This window comes from Solanum verrucosum, unplaced genomic scaffold (assembly GCF_900185275.1).
Source record: "Solanum verrucosum unplaced genomic scaffold, falcon-dt-bn FXZP01000259.1, whole genome shotgun sequence".
In the NCBI taxonomy this organism is placed as follows: Eukaryota; Viridiplantae; Streptophyta; class Magnoliopsida; order Solanales; family Solanaceae; genus Solanum; species Solanum verrucosum.
The window spans coordinates 511,693-526,014 of NW_026019973.1; the positions used below are offsets into that span (position 1 = coordinate 511,693).

Here is a 14,322-nt window from a genome sequence, read left to right on the forward strand (position 1 = left end):
TTAAAGGAAATGAAATGTCTAAAGATGAATTAAGAAACCCTAATCTAAGGGAAGTCTTTTATATAGGAATAAGTAGCGGTCTTTGTCCGATTTGGGTTGGATGATTATTTTCTTTTCTTTTGTTTATGGATTTGGGCAATAAGCCCATATGAGTTTGTCTTGCGTATTTTAAAGTATTATCGATAAAGACCCCCAAAATTTAATATAAAAAAATAGATGAGAGGGTGGGCAAAATTAAATTTGAATATTTTTTTCTTAAAAGAAAAATCAAATTATTATGTTGATTAGTAAATTTATATATTAGATTAAAGTAAAATAATAAGTTATTTTTAAATCGGCCTTCATGAAACTAAATTAAAATACAGAGCATATTGCAGGCTAAATGCGAACATACAACATTGAATAGAAAAAATAAGAGAAATGATTAGAAACAATTTCACGAAAGAATTGCCTCATAATTATTTTTGTAACCTGCACTTGCCTTCAAGAGAATATGCACACACTCTTTATGTCATGCCGTCTTTCAAAATCTATTAATTCTATTTTAAAATAGTTTAAGCATTAATAAGATATCTATAAAATTTAAGTGTATCACAGAAAGTTCGAATATAGATTAAAGGGATATTGTGCCTTATTTGTATGAAGGACAGACTCGATCTCCCTCCTCTTTTTGTGCTTAATACAATACCACCTAAAAAGACCGGATGATTGAATATTTTTTTTTTTTGCTTAATACAATACTACCTAAAAAGTCTTTCTGGATGATTAAATTATTTGTTTTACCTACCTAAATTATAATTAAGATGAATAAAATAGTCTCAATTTTGTTAAGAGCGAACCATCAAATATGAAATTATTTTGGAACCACTCCACATATAAATAAGATAAATTGTATAGAAAGATTGAAAGAAATAATGAATAATATTGCAAATATAAAATCATTTTGTTATTGTCCTTTAAAACGATCTATAAGAAAATATTTTTCATTTCTCCTCCTCAAAAAGTGAATTTTCGAAACTAAAACCATAATGATCACATATGAAGTATTCAAAATAGTAAATATGAAAAAATAAAATTGTACTAACTAATTTTATTAAGAGAGAATAACTAAAACTCACCGAAGAGATAGGATAACTTATAGAAATCTATGTTGGGTATGTAGCAAGAATAATAGAAAATGGAGGGAAGATGAAAAGAGAGGAACTTGAAAAGTTGGGAACTTGAAAAATCCTCTTATGCTTTATTGAAAAGGTATTCGTCCCTCATCGGTGGTGGAAAGAAAAATAAGAGAGTTTAAATATAGAAAACACTTTTATTAATTGTTAAAAGGGTTGGAAAGAGGGAACCCCTCGCGCCGTCGTCACTCGCTCGGCATTGGCTTTGGAAAATGATCGATCGAGAGATTATTTTTTGGACAAAGTTTGTTTTAATTATTTTAGTTAATTATTTATTTAATTAATTAAATTAAATGGCCAACGTTTTAATTAGTTAATTAACCGAAGCGTTTCAATTAATTAGTTAATTGACCCGACCCGACTCGGATCCACGCGCGACCCGATTTACTTAAATTTTCCCCATTTTATTTGAATTTTCCACCGTTGGAAGTGACTGTTCTGAAAGGTTGCAACTTTCAGAAACAGCCATAACCGTCATGAATGGTCGTGTGGATTTTGAAATGATTGCAACCTTTCGGAACCAGTTCCTCTTGCCTATAAATACATTGATTCCTCAGGCTTATTCCTTACAAATTTTCTGATTTCTTCTTCTTCTTCTGCACAAAATTTCTTCGTGTACTTTACTGTTGTTGAGTGGTTCGCTGACACCAGAGTTTTAGGTATCAATACCCTGGTGACTGAGATCATTCTATCCTGGGAGGACATACTCCAAATCAAACCTCGGATACTATAGGGGAATAATTTCCTTAAGGGGACACTGTGCATTCAGTGGGCTTGATCTTTTTCTGATTCTATTTTTTCAGATTGTGGTACGTTTTTACAGATTTTAGTTTTGTCAATTAATTTATGTTCATCTATTCTTACTGGTTTATTACACTTTGGTTACTTCATGTTTCTGCAAAGTTTATTGAAATCAGTAATTCTGGTTTTAAAACACAGATTGCTAACAATCTTAAGGAAATTATTTTATACTTTTTAATCTGTGTTTCTGGTGGAGAGAAAAACCTTCGTGGTTTTATACTCCTATCAAGTTTGCAATTTAAGTTATTGCTTATTGAGTCATTTGTATCAATTTCTGTTTGTTACAGATTCTAAAATGGCTAATGACAATGTTACGATGACTGTTGCTGCACCAACCCGAACTGTTGTACCACCAACAGCGAAACCGGAAACATTCACTGGTGTGAATTTCAAAGACTGGCAACAACGGATATTTTTCTGGCTTACCACTCTTGGTCTGCAGAAATTTACCAATGAAGTAACTCCAGTGCCTGCTGCTGTAATGCCAGACAGAGAAAAATTCATGATTATTGAAGCATGAAAATAGGCAGACTTCCTATGTAAGGGCTACATTTTTAGTGCTTTAGAGGATGACTTATTTAATGTCTATAGTGCAATGACAACTTTGAAAGAATTGCGGGATGCACTTGAGAAGAATATAAGACAAAAGATGCATGCTTGAAAAAGTTTGTGATCGCAAAGTTTTTAGACTATAAAATGTCAGATAGTAAAACCGATGGATCACAAGTGCATGAACTTCAACTTATTTTCCATGATCTGATTGCTGAAGATATGGTATTAAATGAAACATTTCAAGTGGCTGCAATGATCGAGAAATTACCTCATTCGTGGAATGACTTCAAGAATTATTTAAAGCACAAACGTAAGGAAATGAAGCTTGAAGATCTTGTGATTCGGCTCAAGATTGAGGAAGATAACAAAACCGCCGAAAAGAAGTCTCGTAAGAGTTCGACAGTAATTGGAGTTAATATTGTTAAAGAAGCTCCTACCAAAGACAAGAAGAGAAAGAAGTCCAACGGACAGAAGTCAAAACAGGCCAAGAAAAAGTTCAAAGGCAATTGTTACAATTGTGGTAAGACTGGTCATAAGTCTTCTGACTGTCGTGCTCCAAGAAAGGACAAAGACAAAGACAAAGGCAAAGGCAAAAGCCAAACAAACATCGTGGAAGAGATGGAAGATGCAGATGACCTTTGTGCAATGATCTCTGAGTGCAACTTAGTTGGAAATCCCAAGAAGTGGTTTCTCGACTCAGGTGCCACTCGACATATTAGCTCTGCAAAAGAAGTCTTTGCAACATACACTCCTATTGAGGTTGATGAAGATTTGTTCATGGGAAACACAGCAACAACAAAGATTGCAGGAACTGGGAAAGTAATGTTGAAGATGACATCCAACAAGGTGTTGACTCTGAACAACGTTCTGCACATTCCTACTATTAGGAAGAATTTAGTTTCTGATGTACTGCTCATTAAAAACGGGTTTAAGTGTGTCCTAGTTAGTGACAAAGCTGTAATAAGTAAGAATGAGATGTTCTTAGGAAAAGGCTACCTCACTGAGGCCCTCTTAAAACTGAATGTAATGGTTGTTGACAATATTAATAAGTTCTGTTTACTTATTGGAGTCATATGATTTATGGCATGCCCGTTTGGGACATGTAAATTACAAAGCCTTGCGAAAATTAGTTACTTTAGAAGTATTGCCTGATTTTAAATGTGATAAATCGAAATGCGAGATTTGTGTGGAAAGTAAGTTTGTTAAACATCCTTATAAGTCTGTTGAAAGAAATTCAAAACTTTTAGACTTAATTCACACAGATATATGCGATATGAAGTCGACACCATCTCGTGGTGGGAAAAAGTATCTTATAACTTTTATTGACGATTGCACTCGAATTTGTTATGTATATTTGCTTAATAGTAAGGATGAAGCAATTGATGCATTTAAGCAATACAAAAATGAAGTGGAAAATCAATTGAATCTAAAGATAAAAATGATTCGAAGTGATAGGGGTGGAGAATACGAATCTCCTTTTGCTGAGATATGTTTGGAATATGGTATTATCCATCAAACTACTGCACCCTATACACCACAGTCAAACGGTTTGGCTGAACGGAAGAACAGAACATTAAAGGAAATGATGAATGCCTTGATAATCAGTTCTAGTTCACCAAGAAATCTATGGGGGAAGCCATCCTTAAGGCTAACAAGATACTCAATAGGGTATCCCGTAGCAAAACGCAATCAATTCCATATGAGTTATGGAAAGGAAGGAAACTCAACTTGAAATATTTCAAAGTGTGGGGGTGTCTTGCCAAGGTAGAAGTTCCTTTACCCAAGAGGGTGAAAATTGGACCCAAAACAGTGGATTGTGTATTTATTGGATATGCTGTGAACAGTAAGGCCTGCCGATTTTTGGTTCACAAATCTGATAATCCTGAAATTCATGTAAATACGGTAATAAAGTCAGATAACGCTGAGTTCTTTGAACACATTTATCCGTATAAAATTGAATGTGAGTCGACAAGTGAAAGATCTAAACGACCACGGGAAGAATTAAAGAAAAATGCACAACCTAATGAGGATCCTAGGCGTAGTACTCGCCAACAGAAATCCACTTCTTTCGGATCAGATTTTGTGGCATTCTTGCTTGAAAATGAGCCTTCAACATTTAAAGCAGTTATGTCGTCATCTGAGTCAATCTATTGGAAAGAAGCAGTCAATAGTGAGATCGAATCAATTTTAAGTAATCATACTTGGGAATTGACTGATTTTCCTCCAGGAAATAAACCTTTAGGATCAAAGTGGATTTTTAAAAGGAAAATGAAAGCCGATGGGACTATTGACAAATATAAGGCTAGACTTGTAGTCAAAGGATATAGACAAAAGGAAGGTCTGGACTACTTTGATACATACTCTCCAGTAACAAGGATAACATCAATTAGAATGTTAATAGCACTAGCGGCAGTGCATGATCTTAAAATCCACCAAATGGATGTAAAGACAGCCTTCTTAAATGGAGAGTTGGAGGAAGAAATTTACATGGAACAACCTGAAGGGTTTGTGGTTCCTGGTAAAGAAGAGAAAGTATGCAGACTTGTGAAGTCGCTTTATGGGCTCAAACAAGCACCCAAACAATGGCATGCTAAATTTGATCAAACAATGTTGGCAAATGGATTCAAGATTAACGAATGTGATAAGTGTGTTTACATTAAAAACGTTCTGAATCATGAAGTCATTATTTGTTTGTATGTTGATGACATGTTAATAATGAGTAAAGATATTGACAATATAAATGCTACTAAGCGCATGTTGTTCAACAAGTTCGATATGAAGGACTTAAGAGTTGTTGATTTGATCTTTAGGGATCAGGATTCTCAAAACTCCTCGGGGACTAGCATTATCTCAATCTCATTATATTGAAAGAGTATTGGATAAGTTCAAGTACTTGAATTTCAATGTTGTCAAAACTCCAATTGATTTAAGTTTTACATTTCAAAAGAATGTAGGTGAAAGTGACTCTCAATTGGAATATGCCAGAGTGTTGGGAAGTTTGATGTACATTATGAATTGTACATGACCAGATATAGCATGTGCTATTAGCAAACTGAGTCGGTTCACTAGTAATCCGAATCAAACTCACTGGATGGCAATGAAACGTGTTGGGTTATTTGAAACATACATTATGCTTTGCATTATAATAAATATCCTATCGTGATTGAAGGATATAGTGATGCAAATTAGATCACCGGGTCAAATGAAGTAAAATCCACAAGTGGTTATGTGTTTACACTTGGTGGAGGAGCAGTCTCTTGGAAATCGTCCAAACATACATATATCGCTCGCTCCACAATGGAATCTGAATTCATTGCCTTAGATAAGGCCGGTGAAGAAGCTGAATGACTCCGAAATTTCTTAGAGGATATTCCATTCTGGCCCAAACATGTGGGACCTATTTGCATATATTGTGATAGTCAAACAGCAATAGGTAGGGCAGATAGCGTTATGTACAACGGAAAGTCTCTTCATATACGACGGAGACATAATACCATAAGACAACTCCTCTCTAGTGGAATTATCACAATTGACTATGTGAAGTCAAGCGATAAAGTGTCAGATCCACTAACAAAAGGCCTAGTGAGAGAGGCAGTTGAAAGATCATCTAATGGAATGGGTTTACGGCTTAGGACAAGTCAGCATGGCGGTAACTCTATCTAGCAGACTGGAGATCCCAAGAGCTAGATTCAAGGAGGAAAACAAAGTTGTGACTGACGGTTGGACATTGTCAATCAACTCAATCCATTCTCATGATGATGACAATGTTTAGGAACAAGGTTAAGACTTTAAGGCTTGTTAATGAGTTAATAAAACTTTAAGTTTTTAATGATTTGCTAAGTTTGGCAGATTTGACCAAATAGTGTATCCACGAGATGACACGGTTAGAAATCACCTATGTGAGTGTGAAGTGTAAGCTGCTTCAAAGAGAATTTTATGTCAAAAGCCTATTCTCTATACACTCATGAAACCAGGAGATGTTCATGGCTGAAACGAACACAACCGTAAGAACCATAAACGGTAAAGGGTTAATTGTGTGACATATGGTTGTCTAGGTATACACCAAACTCGACGGTTCAAAGATATCGTATCTACCAATTGACCGATTATATCCGACATATGTTCACTACGGAAAGTCCAAGGGGAAACCTACTTATCCAGATGTAATTGATTCTTGCTTGTAAAGTACACACTCGTCCGTGCATTCTTTATGTTATAACCATTCCCCATTAATGTGGAGGATTGTTGGGTATGTAGCAAGAGTAATGGGAAATGGAGGGAAGATGAAAAGAGAGGAGCTTGAAAAGTTAGAAACTTGTAGAGTTGAGAACTTGAAAAATCCTCTTATGCTTTATTGAAAAGGCATTTGTCCCTCATCGGTGGTGGAAAGAAAAATAGGAGAGTTTAAATATAGAAACACTTCTATTAATTATTAAAAGGGTTGGAAAGAGGGACCCCCCTCGCGTCGTCGTTGCTCGCTCGACTTTGGCTTTGGCTTTGGCTTTGGAAAATGATCGATCGAGAGATTATTTTTTGGACAAAGTTTGTTTTAATTATTTTAGTTAATTATTTATTTGATTAATTAAATTAAATTAAATGGCCAACGTTTTAATTAGTTAATTAACCAAAGTGTTTCAATTAATTAGTTAATTGACCCGACCCGACTCGGATCCACGCGCGACCCATTTTATTTAAATATTTCCCGTTTTATTTGAATTTCCCGCCGTTGGAAGTGACTGTTCTGAAAGGTTGCAACTTTCAGAAACAACCATGACCGTTTGAAAGGTTGCAAACTTTCATGAATGGTCGTGTGGATTCTAAAAGGATTGCAACCTTTCGGAACCAGTTCCTCTTGCCTATAAATACATTGATTCCTCAGACTTATTCCTTACGAATTTTCTGATTTCTTCTTCTTCTTCTGCACAAAATTTCTACGTGTACTTTACTGTTGTTGAGTGGTTCGCTGACACCAGAGTTTTGGGTATCAATACCCTGGTGACTGAGATCATTCTATCCTGGGAGGACATATTCCAAATCAAACCTCGGATACTAGAGGGGAATAATTTCCTTAAGGGGACACTGTGCATTCAGTGGGCTTGATCTTTTTCTGATTCTGTTTTTTCAGATTGTGGTACGTTTTTACAGATTTTAGTTTTGTCAATTAATTTATGTTCATCTATTCTTACTGGTTTATTAAACTTTGGTTACTTCGTGTTTCTGCAAAGTTTATTGAAATCAGTAATTCTGGTTTTTTAAACACAGATTGTTAACAATCTCACTAATTTAGTACCTAATTATCTTCTTTTCCTTCACTTTTCATTATTACGAAATTCCATAATTTGATTGAATTTCGACTTCAGATACATGTTTCTGGCGCATCCTGATACATGTATCTCGAATATATGTAGTCAAAATTAAGTGTAAATTGCTAAATACACTGTATCCAATTGAATTCACATGTGTACGTATCTGACTCTCTCTCTCTCACCAGTCTTCTATATCGCTCGCCTATCTCCCTGTATCTGGTAATATATATAAATGTATCTGATATCTCAGAGATGCATGCATCTAGTATGATTCACATGTATTTGAGATACATAAATTATCTCGCTCACCTCTCCTCTTCTCTCGCTCACCACTCTTCTTCTCTCTCTCACTTCTCTACTTCTCTCGCTCGTCTCTCTCCCTATTTTAGTTTATCTGGTAGCAAAAATAAACATATCTAGGTGTATCAAACTTGAAATTTGGTATGAAATTAATAATTAGTGAGAGTGTGAGACAATATGTAATTATTTCAAACTATAGAGAGGATTAATAAATATGGTAAGAATATCTGTGGTGGTCAAAAAATGTAGGAAGGAAACAAATTTATCTTCTTTTATAGTTTTCTTTCTTAAACAATCAAATCAATGTCTTTCTTTGTATATTTTGACAAGTTTTATTTCCTATTAAGCAACCCATATTTTAAATTTTTATTTAATAATTTAAACATATTTTCTTGATAATATCTGTGTGATTTTTATGAAATTGTACTTTTGATACAAATACTCAAATCTAAAAGTAGGGTCATCTAATTGCAAAAAGTACATTTATCAATAAATTTCTACAATACAATTATATTGGATTATAAAGAAGAATATAATAAGAAAAAAAGGGAAAAAAATACATCTTCAACATACATTGGTAAAACAATCAAACACAAAAATATTTTGTAATACAAAAAACACAAATTCAAAAGAACTTGACTAGATCATATTTTGTAGTAATTTTGATCACTCTTCTTCAATAAATCATACACATGAAATCTACAACTTAGTGCTTTCCATGGCTCTCTTGATGTTTTTTATGTTCAAGATGACGAAGTTCTTCGGGGAGCGCGACCAAATAAGAGAAAGCCATGCCACCAAAACAAACATGATAAACTGGATGAACAGAACTAGTTACGATATATCTTGTATGATAATTGTCTAACCGTTTGGTTATAAATCTACCAATAAATGAGAACATTGTGAATTTGTAAGGTGAAATAGGAAATTAGAAGGAAAAAAATGATGAGGATCTTTTAGAGAATCACAAAAGGAAGACAAAGAAGAAGTTTTGGTAATGATTTTTTTTTAATAAATGGAACAAAGACATAAGAAGTTGGTTGTTATATTGTTTTCTTTTTAACAAACGACGTGTGTCAATGTGATCCTTAAATTGTGGATAATGTGAGGCTCTTTTATTTTAGTTTTGCTATTCTTATTTGGTGTGTGTGAGAGAGCGGCATAAAAGGTAAATGCTTATTCGTGATGTTTATATCAAATCATATAATTTTATGATAATTAAATGATTTAATAAGGTGAGAATATATGCATATTAGTTAGTAAAACTGTTTTTAAATGGAAGCAGAACCAATTTTTCTGCTCTTGTAAAGAAGCTAAAAATTTCTGCTGCTTAAAAAAAGTAGAAGTTTGAGAAGAAAATTATTTATTTCAAAATCAAAATATCCATGCCATATATACATAATTATCAATATATCTTTTATATTTATTTATTTTTGTGATGAGCTTTCGTATGTAGTGATTTATTTTGTGAAATGATTTTTAAATTCATTTTGCTTGATATATTCAATATATTTAAATCATCATTTTAATATTATATCAATATTTGGTTTACTTTTTATTCATCTATGTATAATATTGATTGAAATTTTGAATATGTACATTTTAATTTAATAAAATAAAATTTATAATAGATATTTAAGATAATCTTAACATTAAAAGTGCATTGATACTTGTCCTTTTACGTAATTTGACTCTCAATTTTTTTATTTTTTTTAAATTAGCGAAACATAATCCGCTTATCAAAAACACTTTTCAAATGAAATTTTCAAACACAAATAACTTTTTTTCAAAAATACTTTTCTGAAAGCTATTTTAAAAAATACTTCTAAAAATAAGATTTTTTTAGTAGCAATTCCAACATGCTCTAAGTGTTACAAAGTATAAACACATGTCATGCATTTATTGAGTTGGTATAAAAACAGGCGTGGATAAGTATTTATCATTTGAAAACCTTATAAGTTGTGGATTATGTGATCCAAAGTAACTATAATTGTTCAAAATAGATAGTAAGTATTGGGGAGAATCACTTATGTATACAAGATTAGATCCATATTTTATAAAATGTAGTAAGGGATTTCATTTACCAAACGTAACAAGAGTTTCTTTTTCAAAATATATACAATTTCAACTTTGGTGTTTTCTCAATATTTGTCATCAATATTTTAAGAACCATCCTGGCCTTCAGAGCTGTGACCTAGTAATTAAAGCACAACACGTGATGTATGAGTTAGTCAAACGTTACAAGTTCGAACCTTGAGTTAAACATAGTATGTTGTTTGCTGATCACAATCATATAGACAATAGGAAATGTTCATAAGTTAAAATGGTGCTTCCAAAACATTCCTCAGGTCATATTTGGCTTATTAATAGTAAAGGTTCTCTACCCTTAACCAGAGTTTTCAAGTTTGAGCTTTAGAAATGAAAGTACTCCTTGGTAACTTTCTATGGTCAGACCAGAGAGATTTAGACAGTTGATGGTTTTAAAAAAACACAGGTGTACAGGATTGTTAGTATTTCTTCTACTACATCTACTTCTATTTCAAAGTAAAAACCAAAAAAATGGTCTATACCTGTAAAAATACACTTGCACATTTGCTTAATCGTTCCTGTATCATTGCATTTATTAACACAATCGGAGGCACAGAAGGTCACATGTCACTGTTTGGTAACTTTTATAAAGTCTGAGTACTAGTTTCACCTTCCCATTCTGTAGAAAGAGTGGATATCCAAGCAGCTTATGTTGGTTTTCATGTCTCAAAATCGAGCTTTACCTAGTTTTTCTGTTGCTTGGCGCGTTCAACAGATTCTTGAATCTGTTGGTCATGAGCTCTAAGTATTCTATCCACATCGATTGGTTTTGATGCAGATGGAAGTGGACCAAAATATTTGTTGTCTTTCAATATGTCATGATCTTTTAGGACCCGTGCCTCTTGCTCTCTTGGTAAGCCCTGCATATTGGTCCATTTTTCAGGTAAAAGAGTAGATATTTGGTCATTACTTGATGTTGATGGACCTAAAGAACGGCTCGTCTTTCCCTTAGAGTCATGGTCATTCCCTTTAGCTGTTGATCCCTTCTCAAGACTCGCAAGCGTAGCAGTTTTGAAGATCATCATGTCATCATGCTCTCTGAGTAGATCATACATTTTATCTGATGGATCAGATATTGGACCTAACCGTTTCTTCTTTCCCTTGATATCATGAATTGGTTCTTTCCTTATTGCTCTCTGATTGTTCCTTTGATGAGGAGTAGCAGACTTCTGAGTGCAACTCTTTGAGCCCTCTTTTCTTCTGGCCTCCTGAAAAGATGCAGAAGAGTTTGTTCCTTCATTTAGAACACCTCCTGAGACATATTCATTTGTTTTTTCAAGCCTATTCCAGGCTTTTGAATGGGTAATGAGTTGTCTTCTGCCTATGTTACTCTGTAATTCTGCATTAGCTTCAGCTGCTGGAATTGCCCTTACACTTCTATTGCGTGCATAACTCCGGTCCCTACTCCCCTTGGTTTTCTATCTTTTTTGCATTGATCTCTTTGCTGGGGGGGGGGGGGGGGATTGTGGCAAACTTGAGGTATCACAAGCAAATGGTTCTGTTGTGAAAAACTCAGTCTGAAGAGCAAGAGCTGCAGTCCCTCGATATTCAGCTTTTATGGAAAGTAAAGTGTCCATTAGTCCGTGAAGAATCCATCTATAAGGCTCTATCGGCTTAAATATATTTGCATTAGGCAATTTAGATAGTAGCCAAAAATCATCAGATGGAGAACCACAGAGCTTGAAGATTTTATGCAATTGATCAACTTCAGTTTTACCAGGCATAATTGGCTTGCCAGTAAATAGTTCACCAAGTACACAACTAACACCCCATAAATCAACTCCAACTCCATAACTATTTGATCCAAGCAAAAGTTCTGGTGGTCGATACCATAGAGTCACAATATGGCTAGTCAAGGGAATGCTTTGTTCTGGATCAAAAAATGTCGACAACCCAAAATCTGCAATTTTTAGGATACCATCTTTGTTAACTAACAGGTTAGAAGTTGTTATATCTCGATGCAAGATACCACGGCTATGGCAGTGATCAAGCCCTTTAAGCAGCTGGTGCATGTAACATTTGATCTCAGGTTCAGAAAACTTGACACTTTTGTGTTTTAGAATTCCTTTGAGATCATATTCTATGCAATAAAAAACAAGGTACAAACTGCTGGACAATCTTGAGGTGGCTAAACCTTCCAATTTGATAACGTTCGGGTGTTCACCAAGCCTTCTCAATATGATGATCTCTCTCGCCATAAACTTGACACTCTTGGGATCAAGATTGTCCAAACTAACCTTCTTCAGAGCAACAACCTTATTGAGTAAACAATCGTGAGCCTTGTAGACATTACTATAAGTTTCCTGGTCAATCTTACCTATCTTCACGAAAGCATCAGGTGGTCTTGGAAGCCATCAAATTAAAGCTTTACTAGCTACTGCAACAAGCCAATTAGGCCATCCAGTAGAAACTAGTTCACCTTCTATGCGTTTTGGTACTCCTCTGCTGAGTCTTGGATTCGGTTTCCGTCTCCTGGTGTGAAGGATTTCTTCCTTCTCTTCTGCCATAAATGTCTCAACTACATCTGAGGATATCTTGCCTTAAACTGATTGATCCCTGATAGTTAAAGATTTTCCTTGACTGGAACCCATAGTTTTCCGATGATAACCAATTTAAGTCTTGTTTTACATTCAGACAACAACACAAACTAATTCTTCTTTCCTAAAGCTTTGTTTACATACCAAGAAAACAAACATTCATAGAAAGAAGTATGAGAACTCAAATGACAAATCAAGGTAGTTGACTTCATAAAAGCAATAATAGTAGGCTGAGTTGTAAACAAAGACTTGGTCCTTTACATGGTATAGTCAACAAAGATTTATGAGAAGTGTCCAGCAGTTCCTTAGAAATCATCAATTTACAAATACATATATAGTAAGAAGAACTTACATGCATCTAATGAGAAAGGCAGCAGGTTTTACATTGTGCCTCACCAGGAAGAGTAAGAAAAAGCTGAGTTTTTTTGGTAGCTGAGCTTTTTTTGGTATAGGAACTTCTTTGATGTGCTAATTTATGATTGACAGTATTTGGAATGACAGAGGACATTTTTCAAAAAGTATATTCTTTAAAAATAATTTCCAATATAAGTTGGTAAGTAGAAACATTATTAAAGATTTATAATAATGATATCGAATTGTGTTTTCAATTTTTTGTTCAGTTTCTTGAATCTGCCATTACTTAGAAGCCACCTGCATTGTGTATCTTCAATCTGCTTAGCTCGAGCCTCGTCAAGCTTTTCCTGAAAGAACATTAGGATAAGCAGACAGAACATGACATGCTGTAAATGATCAACTCATGACTTGACTGAAGCATGAAAAAGCTGTTGAATAAGGACAGTGTCACGACCCAAGTCCATGACACATTGTCCTCTTTGGGCCTAGACCCACACGAATTTGTCTTTCAGGCCCCGTCGTGTACCATGTGAACTTGAACTATGCCTTATAAAACTCTTTACTTTCTTCTCCCATTTTGTTGTGATATTCGCCTAATTAAGGTGTCATGTGCACCTCATCTTCTAAAGCTTGCCTGCCTAGAAGCCTAAGAGCTCAAGAACGGGATCTTGAGTAGGATTTGACATGATAGGTTGGAGGATTTTAGAGGTTAGGTTTCGACGAAGGAGTCACCATAGGGGGGAAATCAGATGGTGATCTGATGAGTACTTTTGATGGTGTGCACTTCCCTCGGAAGATCAGGTAAAACAGCACCTTGATGGACTAATGTTTGGTAGGCTAATGAGTGGATAACAACAAATATCGAAGGATGAAAAGATCCGGTTCTTAATAGGTTGATGAGAGGACAATACTTATTCTTGAGGTCCCTGAGGATGAGTTGTATATCAACTTTAAACCATAGTAAGCTCCGCATCGCCGTAAAAGGAAAGGGTTCTGTTGGGAGTTTCTTGTTCTTCTGGTTGGATTTCGGAAACAATAAATTGGAGATGGATTTCAGGAAGAATGAGCTGCCGAGAGTGATGATGATGATGATGAGCCATCATTCCATTATTTTACATTTGTGTAGAAATGCTTACTGCATCTACAAGTTGACAACTTTTCTTTAGTATAGTTTTCATATTTGTTGACTCAGTATGCCATTGTTTATTG

General features: G+C 34.6%; 1 pseudogene; it reads right to left on the reverse strand.

Moving 5' to 3' along the window:
* Positions 1 to 10,905: 10,905 nt before the first annotated feature.
* On the reverse strand, positions 10,906 to 12,729 carry LOC125817270 (probable serine/threonine-protein kinase At1g54610; annotated as a pseudogene).
* Between the last annotated feature and the right edge of the window lie 1,593 nt (positions 12,730 to 14,322).